Source organism: Uranotaenia lowii, chromosome 3 (assembly GCF_029784155.1).
Source record: "Uranotaenia lowii strain MFRU-FL chromosome 3, ASM2978415v1, whole genome shotgun sequence".
Taxonomy (NCBI): domain Eukaryota; kingdom Metazoa; phylum Arthropoda; class Insecta; order Diptera; family Culicidae; genus Uranotaenia; species Uranotaenia lowii.
The window spans coordinates 153,669,596-153,688,459 of record NC_073693.1 but is presented as its reverse complement, the minus strand read 5'-3'; the positions used below and the strand labels follow the sequence as shown (position 1 = coordinate 153,688,459).

The following is an 18,864-nucleotide window of genomic DNA, read 5'->3' as shown; positions in this document are numbered from 1 at the left end:
TTCAAAAATGAAAGATGAAGTCCTTTTTATTTTGGGTAAGAGTCATACATAAAATATTATAAGAAAAATCAAAATGTGATCAGCGAGAGTTTTGTGCGAAGGTTTCAAATCAAGTTTGATGGGGATGAGATAATGATTGATGTGATGCACGGAAGATGACTTGCTATGAGCTGCAGTTGATATGATGATCAAAGATGACTTGCGAGATGCCAAGTCCAGTTTGGTTTGCGCGAAGGTCACAAATCAAATTTTACGAGAATGAAATGGTAATTGATATGATGATCAAAAAATGACTTGCGAGAGGTCAAGTCCAGTTTGGTTTGTGCGAGGGTCACAAATCAAATTTTACGAAAATGAAATAGTAAACGATATGATGATTAAAAGCTGACTTGCGAGAGGTCAAGTCCAGTTTGGTTTGTGCGAGGGTCACAAATCAAATTTTAAGAGAATGAAATAGTAAACGATATGATGATTAAAAGATGACTTGCGAGAGGTCAAGTCCAGTTTGGTTTGTGCGAAGGTCACAAATCAAATTTTACGAGAATGAAATGGTAATTGATATGATGATCAAAAAATGACTTGCGAGAGATCAAGTCCAGTTTGGTTTGTGCGAGGGTCACAAATCAAATTTGATGAGAATGAAAATGTTAATGAAATGATGATCAAAAGATGACTTGCGAGAGGTCAAGTCCAGTTTGGTTTGTGCGAGGGTCACAAATCAAATTTTACGAGAATGAAATGGTAATTGATATGATGATCGAAAATGACTTGCGAAAGGTCAAGTCCAGTTTGGTTTGTGCGAGGGTCACAAATCAAATTTGATGAGAATGAAAATGTTAATGAAATGATGATCAAAAGACGACTTGCGAGAGGTCAAGTCCAGTTTGGTTTGTGCGAGGGTCACAAATCAAATTTTACGAGAATGAAATAGTAAACGATATGATGATCAAAAGATGACTTGCGAGAGGTCAAGTCCAGTTTGGTTTGTGCGAGGGTCACAAATCAAATTTGATGAAAATAAAATGATAAATGAAATGATGATCAAAAGATGACTTGCGATAGGTCAAGTCCAGTTTGGTTTGTGCGAAGGTCACAAATAAAATTTTACGAGATCGAAATGGTAATTGATATGATGATCAAAAATGACTTGGGAGAGGTCAAGTCCAGTTTGGTTTGTGCGAGGGTCACAAATCAAATTTGATGAGAATGAAAAAGTTAATGAAATGATGATCAAAAGATGACTTGCGAGAGGTCAAGTCCAGTTTGGTTTGTGCGAGGGTCACAAATCAAATTTGATGAAAATAAAATGATAAATGAAATGATGATCAAAAGATGACTTGCGATAGGTCAAGTCCAGTTTGGTTTGTGCGAAGGTCACAAATAAAATTTTACGAGATCGAAATGGTAATTGATATGATGATCAAAAATGACTTGGGAGAGGTCAAGTCCAGTTTGGTTTGTGCGAAGGTCACAAATAAAATTTTACGAGATCGAAATGGTAATTGATATGATGATCAAAAATGACTTGGGAGAGGTCAAGTCCAGTTTGGTTTGTGCGAGGGTCACAAATCAAATTTGATGAGAATGAAAAAGTTAATGAAATGATGATCAAAAGATGACTTGCGAAAGGTCAAGCCCAGTTTGGTTTGTGCGAAGGTCACAAATCAAATTTTACGAGAATGAAATGGTAATTGATATGATGATCAAAAATGACTTGCGAGAGGTCAAGTCCAGTTTGGTTTGTGCGAGGGTCACAAATCAAATTTGATGAGAATGAAAATGTTAATGAAATGATGATCAAAAGATGACTTGCGAGAGGTCAAGTCCAGTTTGGTTTGTGCGAGGGTCACAAATCAAATTTGATGTAAATAAAATGATAATTGAAATGATGATCAAAAGATGGCTTGCGAGAGGTCAAGTCCAATTGGTTTGTGCGAAGGTCACAAATCAAATTTTACGAGAATGAAATAGTAAACGATATGATGATTAAAAGATGACTTGCGAGAGGTCAAGTCCAGTTTGGTTTGTGCGAAGGTCACAAATCAAATTTGATGAAAATAAAATGATAAATGAAATGATGATCAAAAGATGACTTGCGAGAGGTCAAGTCCAGTTTGGTTTGTGCGAGGGTCACAAATCAAATTTGATAAGAATAAAATGATAAATGAAATGAGGATCAAAAGATGACCTGCGAGAGGTCCAGTCCAGTTTGGTTTGAGCGAGGGTCACAAATGAAATTTGATGAGAATGAAAAAGTTAATGAAATGATGATCAAAAGATGACTTGCGAGAGGTCAAGTCCAGTTTGGTTTGTGCGAGGGTCACAAATGAAATTTGATGAGAATAAAATGATAAATGAAATGACGATCAAAAGATGAGGTCAAGTTCAGTTTGGTTTGTGCGAGGGTCACAAATCAAATTTGATGAGAATAAAATGATAAATGAAATGATGATCAAAAGATGACTTGCGAGAGGTCAAATCCAGTTTGGTTTGTGCGAAGGTCACAAATCAAATTTTACGAGAATGAAATGGTAATTGATATGTAAACAAAAATGACTTGCGAGAGGTCAAGTCCAGTTTGGTTTGTGCGAGGGTCACAAATGAAATTTGATGAGAATGAAAAAGTTAATGACATGATGACAAATTTTACGAGAATGAAATAGTAAATGTTCAAAAGATGACTTGCGAGAGGTCAAGTCCAGTTGGTTTGTGCGAAGGTCACAAATCAAATTTTATGAGAATGAAATAGTAAACGATATGATGATTATAAGATGACTGGCGAGAGGTCAAGTCCAGTTTGGTTTGTGCGAGGGTCACTAATAAAATTTTACGAGAATGAAATAGTAAACGATATGATGATTAAAAGATGACTTGCGAGAGGTCAAGTCCAGTTTGGTTTGTGCGAAGGTCACAAATCAAATTTTACGAGATTGAAATAGTAAACGATATGATGATCAAAAGATGACTGGCGAGAGGTTAAGTTCAGTTTGGTTTGTGCGAGGGTCACAAATCAAATTTGATGAGAATGAAAAAGTCAATGATATGATGATCAAAAGATGTCTTGCGAGAGGTCAAGTCGAGTTTGGTTCGGGCGAGGGTCACAAATCAAATTTTATGAAAATGAAGTAATTGATATAATTATTAAAGGATGACTTGCGAGAGGTCAAGTCCAGTTTAGTTTGGGCAAGGGTCACAAATCAAATTTCTCGAGAATGAAATGATTATTGATATGATAATCAAATTTTATGAGACCGAAATGATAATTGATATGATAATCAAAAGATGACTTGCGAGAGGTCAAGTTCAGTTTGGTTTGTGCGAGGGTCACAAATCATATTTGTTAAGAAAGAAATGTCAATATATATGATGATTAAAAAACCTACAAGAGAAAAAAGTTTGAAATGGTCCCTTAATCAACAGAATTCTGTTAGTTATTTTTATATTGCGATTCGGCTGCGGTGGTTTCGTTTTATTTTGAAATAATTATCAATGTTGAAGAGACTAGCTAGGGTTTGAGTGTTGTTTTGATGATACAAAGATCATGAATAAATTTTATATAAACTAAAAAGTGGTTAAATAATTATTTCAAACGTCTTTACAGAGGTCTAGTCCAGTCTCTAGTGACTGGATCATGGACATGGATTCATCATCAAAGAAAAACATTGAAAGTGCGGTAAAATCAAACAACGAAAATGAAAATAAAACACTCAACTCTTATTTCAGTACAATGCTCATTAAAAACAATAGTTTATGTCAATTTTATTTAGAGAAAAACTAAAATTCTATTATTTAATTAAAATTTTTTAAGGGTTATTCAAAATTATATCAGAAGACGATTTCCAGTTAATGCGAACGATCTTAAATCAAACCTATGGAAGTAAAATGTGTTGTACAAAGCACTTATGCAACTTATTATTTTCAATAACTGGGTCATTTTGACTACCACGTCTTTTACATAATTTGTACTGAACACTGCAGTATAAGTGCTATTTGAGAAATGAACGACTGGGGTCTTAATTTTGTACATACTTCAAACTGACAAACGCCATGAACAAAAGAAAAAGAAGGTATATTTACTATGGATTCAAATTAGCGTAATTATCCTTTTTAATGAATCATTATGACTACGAACAACGAAGTAATGTTTTGATGTCATGTTCGATATTAGATACAAAATAATCATGAATTAAAACCATATGCCACAAGTGAGATCAAATCGTTTCTGTAGAACATCTAAAATAAAATTTCATAAAATGAGCATTCGATGCGTAATGGGTAGCCATTCCAACATCAATGATAGCAATAAAATACTAGCGAAAAGAATCGATTACATAATGGTGAAAAATAATAAAATAAAAGGAGTTTTCCGATTCGATTTGTAACACGGCTCGTTTTAAAAAAAAAACGCATGGGGAAAAGTTAAAGGATGCTAAGCGGAAACACTAACTAATAGTACATTGAACTCTTGTGTATATTACCAAAAATTCGTTTAAATAATTTATCAACAAAAAAATCGAGATATCAAGGATATCAAATGCGAGTGAGTTATATTTATTAAATGATCATAGTTCTATCAAAATTAGTATATTATCCACAATTCGAAGATATTTCAACAATTCTCCTTGTAGAGTAGAGAAAGAGGCGAATGTAGTGTACGAGAGCTGGATGAATCTTTAAAATATACTTCTGTGCGTATTAATAAACGAAATTTTAGGTATCTATAGGTAAGCGTATAAAAGAAAAAAAAAAGAAATAAATCGAAATCGGAGTAACCGATGATTCATTCACACATAGACAACGTTCGATGTTATCGGCATCTCAATCGCACTCAAGTGTTCGAAAGCCAAACTGAGCATAAATTTATCTTGAATGGGATTCATAATGTGTGAGCAGGACGAATATGGATGACTTCAGATCAACGATGCGAAGGTGTAAATGAAAAGCATGTTGTTGGAATTGATGAGCGCGACGGAAACATTTCATAGCCTCATTCAGTTAACGAATTTTGGGAACAACAGTCGAGCGTCTTTCGGGAAAAAAAACAATCGAGCGTCTACTCGAAGAAAAATGACAAAGTCACTACAACTACTAGGTGGATGAATCAATTTTTCATAAAATTAATTTTTTAGCCCTTGTAATGTTGGTCATTTGTCTTGAAGACACTGTAGGTCTAAAATGCACAGTTTCGGCGGAAAATAGTTTTGATCGCCTTTTTCATATTTTACCCCTGTGTGGGCCGTCCTAATTTTCAAAAATGCTTGAATTTTCCTGATTTTTTAAAAATGGCTCTTAAAATGTCCTGATTTGTCCTGATTTTTCAAAAAATATCCTAATTATAACAAAATTTAGCATAGCATAGCATAGCATAGCATAGCATAGGGTGACTACACACATCTTGCATTGGCTGATACACGATGTACAACTGATAATCAAGAGCAACGCAAGATGCCAAAATGAGTATCTGGATTCAATATTCATTCCAAGTGCTGCTCTTGAAGATCAGTGTGGTACCATGATGCACACCGTGACAAGTCAATGTAATCATAGAAGGGATTGTCTGAAACAGCAAAAATAACTCTTTAGGTGCAGAGAACTCATACGACCCATAAAGCTGTTTCGGAAAGGAATGGAAGGGATGTTTTAGTGGGAAATCCTACACGGCAAATAGGATTGACAAAATATGTTTAAATATAATCAAAATAAAATGAAACAATCTCACCAAAGTCCATTGATAGGCGATGAGGGAAGGAGGCAGCGTGGGTTGATTTCTATTTGATGGTCCTGTTGCACTAATGATGATAATCCCTGCACCTTCCAGTCACTGTTGTTTGATAATCCAGCAAGTGCTTATGGATGATTTTTCGGGATTTGAGTGCTTCTTTTCTTCTGGTGATTTTTTTACACAATCGTCACTGCTATCCTTACACAGATTTCGAAAAAGAAGCTTCTAAACAGATAAAAATCACAATATATTCACGAAAACAAACGAAAAAATAACGAGGTCGGAAAAAACACCTCTTGAAATTTGAAGAACAAATTAAGTTATTGAAAAATTGAAAATTAAAATTTTTCACGGCAGAAAAAAACGCGTCAGCTTTGACCGATCACAGCCTACCGAGTCCATATCCTAATTATAACTAAATTTATTGTTTGTAACACGGAGTTAGCTCAGTGGGTGGAGATTTGGGAAAGGTAAACAAGAGGGAACTCAGGGTCGTTTTATGATGCAACGCGACACTTTCTTTCCGCGGAACTCGCAGCAGAGGAATCCAATGGGAATCGAACCAACCAGGGTCGTAAGCATGGGTGATTACCTCTCATGCTAGCAACCAGTCCAAACGATGAGAAATGTTAAAACCGAGGCGGCAAAGCATATAATTTCGTGAATGGAAATGTTAAGAGGGAAGGATTGAAAGAACGATTTTCGATAAGGTGTAAAATAACAAAGTATTCCAGTAAAGTATTCTACCTGATTTCAAATTTTACATAATGTGGGGGGTTTTATTTACATAGTTTTTCAGGGGTGACGTCACATATAAGGCATACTTGCGGTTAGATTTTGTGCACGGAATTTATCAGGAACTACTAGCGGCAGCTGGATCGGCGGACAACGACGATTGATTGGAACCATATGGGGACATCGGTTCCCATATTATGTTGATTTTTCCACCAGCAATCCGGAATTCACAGCAGACTCTGTCCGGCGTCCCGGAAGAGCCTGCAAGTTGCGATTTGTGATTCCGGCCTTGTTGTACCGGATGATCTTTCCGATACCCTCGTAATAGCCCGACAAGGTTATGTTTTAGCCTTGCCTTCGTCGTTAACCTCGTAATGGCCCAAACTAGGTTATCAAGCGGTCCTAGCGCCACCGGATGGCCACAGCCAAAAGCCTTCCGACAAGGTTATGTTGTGTGGTCTTTCTGTCTGGTTGATTTTGGATGTTAGACGTCGCCGTGTGGTTGCAGTTCACGAATAGCTGGTGAATAAGCCGACAAAACAAGAAAAGGCCCTCTTGGACCTGCCAAACAGGGTTTTAATACCAGTGACTTAAGATTTTACACAGCCCACGTGGTTTACAATTTTTGTTTTTGTTGTTAAATTAATTACCTTTTCTTTGTGGTGGTTTTTGTTGAGTTTGTCTTCACGATATTTGTTCTTTTTATAATTTCTAAATCTATAACAAATTAACATTTACATTTTAACACGTGCTTTGCTATCTACGTACACATTTTGTTTTTATTTACTAACCGTACTTATATATTTTTTTAACCGCGCACCGTACTACTGTTTGTATTTTTGTAATACGTTTTTATTTTGTACTTTTAGCTCTAGAATAGATAGGAATAATTTAATTACTTTACACCACAACATTTTAAACAAACTAAATTACTTGAACTACACACGACGCACACTTCTTACTCCTAACGAGATCACAGACAGAAAGAACATGCTTTGCATTGCCGATATTCGATAGACCTTGATTTTTGGCCGACGCCCATACATACGGCAAATTTACATGGTGCGTCGTTCTCTGGGTGCCCACACTTCCCCATGACGGCCCTGGTTGAGCACGACGCCCCTGGATTTCTCTGAGAAAGAGAGTGCCTGTGCGGGATGACAGATGATTTGGGTGAAGTGGGGTGAAGTTAGCCATTCTGTTTGCAGGATTTGTTTTTGTTTTTCCTTAAGGGACAGGGATGATCTGATTTTGTGGCGGAGCCACACAAAAACATGTAACCGACGGTTACATTACCCCATCGTCCCTTCTCAAAATGAATGAACTTTCATTCATTTTGTTATGAGGGAGATGAATGCAACAGTCCATTTGAAATAATTTATTTTGATCTGATCAAAAGAATATTTCTTTACTATGGTGTCTTTTTAAACGAAGTACCTATATCTCAATCATCACTAGATTGGAACAGTATCGTTTGTTTCAGTGTAGCACTTTTACTGACGGTCACTCACGACAACGTCAAGTTACTGAGTGTTTTGTTGACGGTCACTCACGACAAACGTCAATAACAAAGAGTTCAATGTAAACATTGGAGCTGGTATTGTTGATCAATCTTCGGGAAAATATTCTGTTCATATTTCACGGTAAGTATTCTCACAAAGCTTATTATTGGCAAATTTTAGTAAATTAATCAGTTATTCTATCTCTTTTCTATTTCAGCTAAAATTGCGGAAAGAAGAAGTCCGGAAGAAGCAGAAATTTAACGAAGCAGATGATCCGTTCAGCTGGAGATTTGCTTCAACATATCCGAATCGTTGGATAACAAAAGTTGGGCAATCTTGCGGTTGTTTTTCGATGTGCCTTTTTCTATATTTCTCATCACAAGGACCGCGGTTCCAGGGACGGAAGAAAAACGACAACAATCAGTTTCAGGTAGGTTTTATGTATCGTCACATTTGATGAATAGATACTTTGTAATATTCTTATTTTTTTCTTGTAGGTGGTGAATCTCAAGTCGGTCACGGAGAAGAACCAAGTTAACTTCCCGGAAAAGCGAGTCATCATTTTTATGCTAGTTGCATTTGCATGGGTCCATTGATGGATAATAAATGGGACCCTAGGTGAAAATTAAACCGTGGAAAATATTTCATTCCTAAAAATGTAAGTGTTCCAATTTATTTATGTATTTTGAGATTTAAATTCCAAATAAATTACTTTAAAAAGTTTGTATGATTCTCTCTTTTTCCAATCCGAAATTCCTTCAAAGCAAATTTACCAATTTTAATAGTTCTAACTACATTAGAAAGTCAAATCCAATTCTTATATCAGGAAAAAAAAATCGAAAGTTCGAAACGTGAAGCAGTTTGGGACATATTCAATTATGACGACGTTCATTTTCTTGATCGGATCTTTCATAATGTATTTTAATTCTTGTTTTTTTTTTCGAATTAGAGAATTGATGTAGGCTTGAGGCTCAAACAATGACAAATTTCAAATCCATGCAGAAAGTATTAGAAATATCTGGAGAAAACAATCAAAATTATAATAATTATATACTGACTCTTCACAACTAAATTGTTCGTTGTGGAAGAAACTAATTGTTCTGCTTAGATCTTAAAACTGGGGGAAAACATCCATAATTCCACAACTAAAGATTTTTCACTTCCTAGGGGGGTGAAGAAAATAAGAACTATATACAAAAGTTTAGAGAAAAAGTGGCTTTTAATTTGCCAATCCAACTGGTAAATACCGATTCAAAACTATAACATTTTCACAATTTCTTATTCTACATATTCACAAAATTTTAATAATAGTAACTAGTAATAAATTAAAGCAAAAAACAAAAATATAATAAATTCTGGTGATTCTGGATTCTAATACAATTCTGGTGCATTCTTGTGTGGTGTTCTTAGAATCATCTTCAAATTTCCACAGATATTTTGCCTCAAACTTAGCATGTTTAACATGCACTGAAATGGTTTGAACTTATTGAACAATTTGTACAAAAATTCATCTATGTCCGTGTAGTGTTTTTCACTTTTTGATTCAATTTTTAAACTCATTTCCGTTCTTATTTATTTGCATTCCAATTCTGAAAACAAAAAGAAAATATCAGTAAATTTTTCAAGAAATAACAGGGGAAACATTATTCCATTATTGGTAGATTTTTTCTAATCAGCGGCAAAGGGAAAGCTTCAGAGTTTTCTGAAGTTCCATCAAGGCCCAAAATTTTGATTTTCAAAATTGTTTGCATGATGTAAAAGTCCTCAACTCCAACTCAAAAACTTATGGTTATCGGATTAACAATCGTTAGGAGAACGATCCAATAGGCTAACAGGAACTGTTACTATTCCTCCCTCCGGGAAAATGTACCGTTGCTAAATTTTTTTTTTGCGGGCGCCAATTGTAACACGGAGTTAGCTCAGTGGGTGGAGATTTGGGAAAGGTAAACAAGAGGGAACTCAGGGTCGTTTTATGATGCAACGCGACACTTTCTTTCCGCGGAACTCGCAGCAGAGGAATCCAATGGGAATCGAACCAACCAGGGTCGTAAGCATGGGTGATTACCTCTCATGCTAGCAACCAGTCCAAACGATGAGAAATGTTAAAACCGAGGCGGCAAAGCATATAATTTCGTGAATGGAAATGTTAAGAGGGAAGGATTGAAAGAACGATTTTCGATAAGGTGTAAAATAACAAAGTATTCCAGTAAAGTATTCTACCTGATTTCAAATTTTACATAATGTGGGGGGTTTTATTTACATAGTTTTTCAGGGGTGACGTCACATATAAGGCATACTTGCGGTTAGATTTTGTGCACGGAATTTATCAGGAACTACTAGCGGCAGCTGGATCGGCGGACAACGACGATTGATTGGAACCATATGGGGACATCGGTTCCCATATTATGTTGATTTTTCCACCAGCAATCCGGAATTCACAGCAGACTCTGTCCGGCGTCCCGGAAGAGCCTGCAAGTTGCGATTTGTGATTCCGGCCTTGTTGTACCGGATGATCTTTCCGATACCCTCGTAATAGCCCGACAAGGTTATGTTTTAGCCTTGCCTTCGTCGTTAACCTCGTAATGGCCCAAACTAGGTTATCAAGCGGTCCTAGCGCCACCGGATGGCCACAGCCAAAAGCCTTCCGACAAGGTTATGTTGTGTGGTCTTTCTGTCTGGTTGATTTTGGATGTTAGACGTCGCCGTGTGGTTGCAGTTCACGAATAGCTGGTGAATAAGCCGACAAAACAAGAAAAGGCCCTCTTGGACCTGCCAAACAGGGTTTTAATACCAGTGACTTAAGATTTTACACAGCCCACGTGGTTTACAATTTTTGTTTTTGTTGTTAAATTAATTACCTTTTCTTTGTGGTGGTTTTTGTTGAGTTTGTCTTCACGATATTTGTTCTTTTTATAATTTCTAAATCTATAACAAATTAACATTTACATTTTAACACGTGCTTTGCTATCTACGTACACATTTTGTTTTTATTTACTAACCGTACTTATATATTTTTTTAACCGCGCACCGTACTACTGTTTGTATTTTTGTAATACGTTTTTATTTTGTACTTTTAGCTCTAGAATAGATAGGAATAATTTAATTACTTTACACCACAACATTTTAAACAAACTAAATTACTTGAACTACACACGACGCACACTTCTTACTCCTAACGAGATCACAGACAGAAAGAACATGCTTTGCATTGCCGATATTCGATAGACCTTGATTTTTGGCCGACGCCCATACATACGGCAAATTTACATGGTGCGTCGTTCTCTGGGTGCCCACACTTCCCCATGACGGCCCTGGTTGAGCACGACGCCCCTGGATTTCTCTGAGAAAGAGAGTGCCTGTGCGGGATGACAGATGATTTGGGTGAAGTGGGGTGAAGTTAGCCATTCTGTTTGCAGGATTTGTTTTTGTTTTTCCTTAAGGGACAGGGATGATCTGATTTTGTGGCGGAGCCACACAAAAACATGTAACCGACGGTTACATGTTAAATGATGAGAACATCAAACAAATCTTAAATAAAATAGTTTAAACAATGATAATCTTTGACTCAAATGACATTTAAATGATGTTTTTCGATATCAATCAAAAATTGTTGTTTGACTTAGTCATAAATTCGGATTTTCGAATTCAAGCATACTTATCACCATTTCGAATGTGAATCAAACTAGTTTAGGTACTCAGGTTCTTAACATTTTTACCAATTTTTGTTGAAGGTAACGACATAACAAAAAAAAAATCGTTTTACGAGGTGTTTTAAATTTCAATATTTCTGAGAGCATAAAAATTTGTCCACAGTTGGTGAAAAATTGTGTTTAAATATCGAGCCGATGTTAGAACCCGTACTCGATCCATTGGTTGATCTGAGCGGCAGCTTTCATTTTTCTTCGTGTTTGGCCCTTTCTTGAGAATCTACTGCTTCAGTTGATTCCTTTGCTTTGCGGACAATTTCTCAAATCGGTCTTCAGGGAATCTGCCATGATATTTTACCGTATGAACTGCCGTGTAACTGGTGTTCCTCTCCAGCGCAATAATCGTTCCGGAAGACTGATTTCGGTCTTACATATCCTGCATCTTTTGGCGGATCCGGGATCGCTAAATTTCACCACCTGAAACAGCGTATTTGCATCCACTGCACTGCACAGTGGTCCAAAAGGGCTAACAGTGGAACTTTTTTCGTAGCGCCTCTGTCTTTAACTCAACTCTTAAGTGTTTTCAGAACATTTGCTTCTTCAAACATGCTTCATAACTTGGAAGCATCAAAAGTTAGTCAAAGTCCACTATAAAAAAATTGAAAATTCTAACTTGTTTATTTCAATAGATAGAGCTTTACTTTATACCACAAAGTTGTAGAATACGTGAAAATATGAAACTTTGTTGAACACATCAAAACTCTATCTCTTTTCACAGCAGAGTTCTAAAGGTTTTACTTTGAAAGTTATTTAAAAGTTAGTTTTTTAAACTTAACTATACTTAGATAAAGATTTACATGTACATGAATAAGATGTTGTAAACATTTGTTGGGGCATTCAAATCACACGTTTTGCACAAGATTTCAACATTTTACGACGTTTCCTACCCAACTTATTGCAACTTTAAGTTTCATTTTTACTCAACTTCACGAGCGTTTATTGTAAAAACATGCAAGTGAATTTTTAAAATTAATGAACTACATTGAAGCTTGAACTAAGTGCAACAAATTGGTTTTGTTGTCACTTGTCTCCACGCGCTTATATTGATGTGTTTTACGTGTTTCCATACAAAAAAATGGAAAAAGTGATTTCCACACCGAAAGAATTCTTCACATGAACGCTACGTGAAAATGTACATGGATTTTTGCCACCATGAAAATCACGTGAAACCTACGTGAATTTCAGGTAGCAAACAGAGCTCGCGCAGCAAGCAGAGTTCACGTAATTTTCATATGAGTTGTATGTGAGTTCTATTTGAAGGGTATGTGAAAATAACGCAGATCGAATGTGAATAGGGATTCGTTCTGTTACATGCATTTCACATAGTTTTTTTTTTTTATAAAATAGGAAACGTTTACGTATTCACTATACGTAAACGTTTCCTATTTTATAAAAAAAAACTATGTGAAATCTTTCCTGAACAAATAAACAAAAAATGTTTTGATTTTGCAGACACATTTTATTGTTGGATTAATTTGTATAACACTACATGCACTTATTTATAATTACACTACACTTCATTTCACTTTTTGTATTAACAATATCGCAGCGAGAATTCCATTTGAAGTCCCTTGTTAGCCGTTGCCTGTTCGTCCCAGCTGTCCGATTTCAAATTCTGTTGAAAAAGCAAAAGATGTTGACAACATCCACACAAAACATTTTTAGGTATTTACTTACAAAAAATCAGCTCCATCACCCGTAATTTCTCTAACTGCCAGCACCAACTGTTGAACGGAAGCCATATTGAGTACTGGATTCTTTCACATAGATTTTACGTGAATAAGTTATTCAGAGCTACGAGAACATCACATGGAATGCACCAAATCCCTTTGTACTTGGCGGATCACTGGATTTTCACGTAAATCGAATGTGTCATTGTTTTGACCGCAAACGGGTATGTGAAGTTCACGTACTGATCAAGTGAATTTGTATTAGCTTCTAAGTGATTCACGTAAGACGAGCAAAAATTGACGTAGAGAGCGCCTACGTGAAAATCCAGGTGAATCCAACGTTTGATTTTCGGATGAGTGCAGGCTACGCAGAACCAAGGGGGGTATATAGTAGGTGTACTGATCAACGAAATTTTCGAATCAGCCATGTTGAGGTTTCAAATTGGCTACCATGGACACGTTGCGTTTGTTTACCAACAAAGTACTCGAAGACGAAGACATTCGCAAAATAATGAGCCTGTTGGAGAGTTTATTTAAAGGGCTAAACGATATCTGTCCGGAGGTAGGTACTAATCAGCTAACGAACTGGACTGTTTGATTCCTGTGCCGGCTCACTTTGAAATTTTCTCGCCGAAGTCCTGCTGCTGCTGGGAATATCCAAGAAATATCCATCTCTCGCCAGCTAATAGTGAACCGAAAAAGATGCAGTTCAGAAGTAGGTATGTCGTATGCCTTGAGAATGTGGAGTCGAAGAGTAATTTTGATAAATTTTCTTTTTAGGATTTATTTATGGCAGACGAGAGTTCTATTCTAGTTTCATTTTGTTAAGTGCAATAATTTTTAAATTTCTCTTAGTGTTCTGCGTAGAATGATGTATCCAAATATCCTTAATTAAACGATTAAATTAAAAAAAAGAAACATTTTCTTTATTGGACATAGAAAAACAAATTAAATTTGGGATTGGTTTGGAAGAAAGGAACAGATCTAGGAAAGAAGCCGTCTCGAACGTTCAGAAGCATCTGAAAAACAAACCGCAAATCACAGGACGAAACCGTTTCGAACCTACAGGTGAATTGGACAGCTGTTTTCCTGACCTGTTTTTCTGTCCTGAAATCGTCCTGTAATTTCAGCTGTTGAAAATACAGGACGGAATTGTCCCGATCACAGGAGAAAAGATTAAGTGTGACGTTAACAGATAGGTAAACACTTTCAGAATATCCGGAATGATATGCAGCTCAACTTGGTTGGTTTCAGCAGTGAGTTTTGCATTCTGCCACCGCAGAAACAGGCTGCAATGTTTTCCGATTGGCTTGGATATATCCTCACCGACACTGCTGTTGTTGCTACACACAAATCCGGCGTGTGCGCTCGTTAAGGATGAGCTCGGACTGCGGGTGATCGGTTGTCTGATGACTGCCGGTGTCAGGGAAGGATTCTGGTATTCGAGGGTTTGGTTTGATGGCTGGTTGATCGCGGATATTAAAAAACCTTTTTGGTGTAGGCTATTTAGAAGCTGGCTAGTATGGGAAACACCGGTCCAAAAGAAATCAGCTGGTTTGGAATTTCGGGTTGGTTGGCTTCGAACAACGGCCGGTGGCTGATGGAAACTGACTTGAGGACACTGAAAATGAACTCTGATTAAATTGAATCATCTTGCTTCACCAAACAATTTTTTTCTTATGTTTATAAACAAAGATAACGAGCACCACCAACACCCGCGCTCTCCTCGCCTACTTACTGCAAAAGTCAGCAAACCTTCTATAAAGAAACCTTGCGCAGAACGAAGGAAGAAGGCAGTTGAAAATAATTGTTGTATGGAAACACGTAAAACACATCAAATATATGCTTGTTGTGTTCAAATATAAGCACGTGGAGACAAATGACAACAAAACCAATTTGTTGCACTTAGTTCAAGCTTCAATGTGGTTCATTAATTTTAAAAATTCACTTGCACGTTTTTGTAATAAACGCTCGTGAAGTTGAGTAAAAATAAAACTTAAAGTTGCAATAAGTTGGGTAGGAAACGTCGTAGAATGTTGAAATCTTGTGCAAAACGTGTGATTTGAATGCCCCAACAAATGTTTACAACATCTTATTCATGTACATGTAAATCTTTATCTAAGTATAGTTGAGTTTAAAAAACTAACTTTTAAATAACTTTTAAAATAAAACCTTTAGAACTCTGCTCTGAAAAGAGATAGAGTTTGGAATAGAAAATAAATTCACAAGCGTAAATTTATCATGTGAAGTAGCCAATTAAAGAGGAAAGCGATTTTTCGGCTCTAAATCATGCATCCATGAATCAAAACGAATCAAAGGGATACTGAGGTGGGTGCACTTCCCCTAGCTGTAGACAAACTTTAAGACAAACTTCGTTTTTAAGACTTAGGTATAAACTGATGTAAAGTGATATGGCCAAATATAGGGCATAGCATAGAAACTTGAAGTTACACGCTGTCAGAAAATGGAAAAGACGGCGAGTTGCTTAATTTTTCCATAAACAGATGTGGTGAAAATAAGAAAAGGGGATCAAGTATCCCCACTCTCCCCTAAGCCTAAAGAACTGAAAGCAAGTTTTCCTTCACTGGAACGTTTGGTTTTGCGAAGATAATGTTATGTTGAACGCGCAAGAAATATAATTTCATTATGGACGGTATGATCAATTAAAACTTTGCGTTCCCCCAACTTTTTAACTGTGTAGATAACTTGATATAATTTTTGATAATTAAAAAACTGACGCCATTTTTTGCGTTAGCAACATTCTCTGATAGAAATTAAATTGAATATCCAAAGTCTACGACATGTGTTAAGGGGCTGTTCACTAATTACGTAAGCACATTGGGGGGGGTTGGGGGGTTTCACATTTGCTTACGATCTCTTACTAGGGGGGTAGGGGGGGTTTCCAAAAATCTTACGTAAGAAATATTACATTAAAAATTCATCACAGCTACAGCCATACGAAACCATATTACTAAGGTTTTATTTTATTCACTACCTATTTGTTGGTTAATTTTGATGTTATGTTATTTATCTTTTAATGTCATTGAATTAATAAAAAAATTGCAGGTTCCATAAAATGAATAGAGAATCAATACCAACCAAAAACACTGAATCACATTATTAAAAAAGATCGTCGCTTTTCGCTTTTCATCATAACAATCTTTTCAATTGAGAAATTTATAGAAACAACAAGGAAAATGGCGCGTTGTGACACCACGATTTGAATCCATCATATTTCGAAAATGACTTCATTCAGAAAAAATCTTCAAAAATCAATATAAGGCGCTCTTAATGAATTTCTAGACAGTTTTTTCAGTGATAGACACTACCAACTCTAAATTTTACAAAAGATTTACCAAAAAATCCTATCGCTTACCGCTGAATGAGTCTGAACTTTTAGGTCAGTTGACAACGTGATTGCCGTTAAACATTTTTGTCCCAATTCTAGTAGTATAGAATGATATTTTTTTAAAAGATTTTTATGATTTTCAGGTAAAAAACATAACAATTTTTATGGTACATTGTGCCAACCTGATCCCTCTTTTTGAAATCGGAATTTAGAGTTATATATCGTTTATTCGATTGAGGATATTTATTGAAAGTTTTTGTTACCCTAAACATGTCTTGAATAATGTTTTCTTTAATCGTTAATGACATTTCATCTGTTGTTTTGTATAGATTGTGCTTTTCAAATACAGTTTTTTTTAAATGTTACTTAAAAAAGTGCTTTGATTTGAAGTATGAATGTTAAATTTTAAATATTTTCAAGCTATTTCTGAAAAAACGTGTCAATTTCTCTGACACGAATACCATAATGCTGGTAATGTGTCAAAAATAAAACCTAAAAAAGTGTCAATTTCTCAAAGAATAAAAAACGTAAGATCTTACTAGAGAGGGAGGGGGGGTATTGAAAAATCTTACTTTTTCTTACCAGGGGGGGAGGGAGGGTTGAAAATTTCCAAAATCGTGCTTACGTAATTAGTGAACGGCCCCTAACTTTAATTCCAGAATTCCAAAATGACGTCATAACATCTTGTGCGCCATCCACGCGTTTAATCAGGGTTGCATAAATTTAGGGGTCAACCTACAAAGATTAAGGGGAATTACAGTGAATGTTAGGAGCCATAATTTTTTTGAGATCTACTTCATTTACAAACGCTTTTGGAAAACGAACAACTTCGTTGTGCAAATGATCCGATACACGTCATTATAAGTGTTTCAAGGATCATTTCTTGCCAACATACACAGCAAAAAATTTCTAAAAGTATGCGGAATTTTAGACACGAGTAGTATAATTTTTTACAAGTGTAAATCGAAGACGATGTAATTTTCAACTCCTTTTGATGTAATTTTAGTCTTTTTTCAAAAAGTGAATAGAAATACATTGTTTTGCTAAAATTTAACATTCCGTGATGTAAAAATCAAGCGGTCGATGAATTTTATATCACAAACAGTGTAAAATTGTATGTTTGATTTAAAATTAAATGGAAATGTGCAACTTGTGTGGCGCGCGTCGGATAAAAAGTAAACAAGTAAGAAAATGATTCGAAAACGAGTCGTAAGCGTAGCTCTAGCATTTCCAGAATCCTTCAAAAGCTGGTAGGTTCATAACTATGTCATATTGAAAAAAGAATGCTGTTAAAATTAATCAGTTTTCTCTCCATTGCAGCAAGATCAGATTTTTCGCAGCGGCAGTGATTTTTCGGAGAAAGATTCGTCAGGCGGAGGTGACGCTGACCTAAAAATAATGGTGTTCTGGGACGAATCGAGGATCCTGGTGACTGCCATCTGTATAACATCACCGTGCTGGGAATCATCGGATGAAACAAAAATTGCAGGCTGTATATCTTTTTAGGTTATTTTTGGAAATATATGCGAAATTAAAATTTTAAAAGCAGCGTATTCATTCATAGACAACAGCAAAACCTGAATATTTAGCAAAGATTTCTAATATTTACGATAATAAATTTTAAAATTTACTTCCCCGTGTATTTTTACACGACGGCTTTCGTCGCCCGATTTCGTGCATTGTTTTCGATCTAAATTTACACGCCTCAAAAATTACATTCTTGAAAAAAATACATCGTGATAGAATTTTACATCAAAATCGATGTTCCGTTTTCGTGCATCGTTTTTGGTCTAAAATTACACGATTTTTTCTTGCTGTGTAGTGCAGAAGAATTCTGCTTATCCGGGTATTCGTAGGAAGGACTACCTCGGTTGAGTGAAACCTCGGATTACACAAAATACATTGACAAATTCTACCAAATATTTTCAAATAGGTGAATTGTAGCGTGGCGTTTTGAAACAGGTTTTCTGCCAGCAAAAGTTTAAAGCTAGTTTGATCTATATCAATTCCAGTTTATTAGAAAAGGCCAACTTTCAGTTTCATAATGGAATCGTTAGTTTTAACACTCATGACATATTCTTATGTAAATCAAGATATATCAATTGTCAGTGATCCAATTACGTTCAAATCAACGGGTCTTTCTGATTGAAGAAGTAATGATATTCTCAGTTAAATTAAT

The 18,864-nt window shown here is 35.9% G+C and overlaps 2 long non-coding RNA genes across 2 annotated transcripts; both read right to left on the bottom strand.

Annotated features, from left to right (window-relative positions):
* Positions 1 to 6,473: 6,473 nt before the first annotated feature.
* On the bottom strand, positions 6,474 to 8,555 carry LOC129757554 (uncharacterized). The gene is made up of 4 exons (XR_008739732.1): positions 7,391 to 8,555; positions 7,249 to 7,328; positions 7,108 to 7,174; positions 6,474 to 7,018 (listed from the first exon to the last, which is right to left on the bottom strand). It is a non-coding gene; the product is annotated as an uncharacterized LOC129757554 (long non-coding RNA).
* Positions 8,556 to 10,183: 1,628 nt separating this feature from the next.
* LOC129757883 (uncharacterized) lies at positions 10,184 to 11,363 on the bottom strand. The gene is made up of 4 exons (XR_008739843.1): positions 11,101 to 11,363; positions 10,959 to 11,038; positions 10,818 to 10,884; positions 10,184 to 10,728 (listed from the first exon to the last, which is right to left on the bottom strand). It is a non-coding gene; the product is annotated as an uncharacterized LOC129757883 (long non-coding RNA).
* Between the last annotated feature and the right edge of the window lie 7,501 nt (positions 11,364 to 18,864).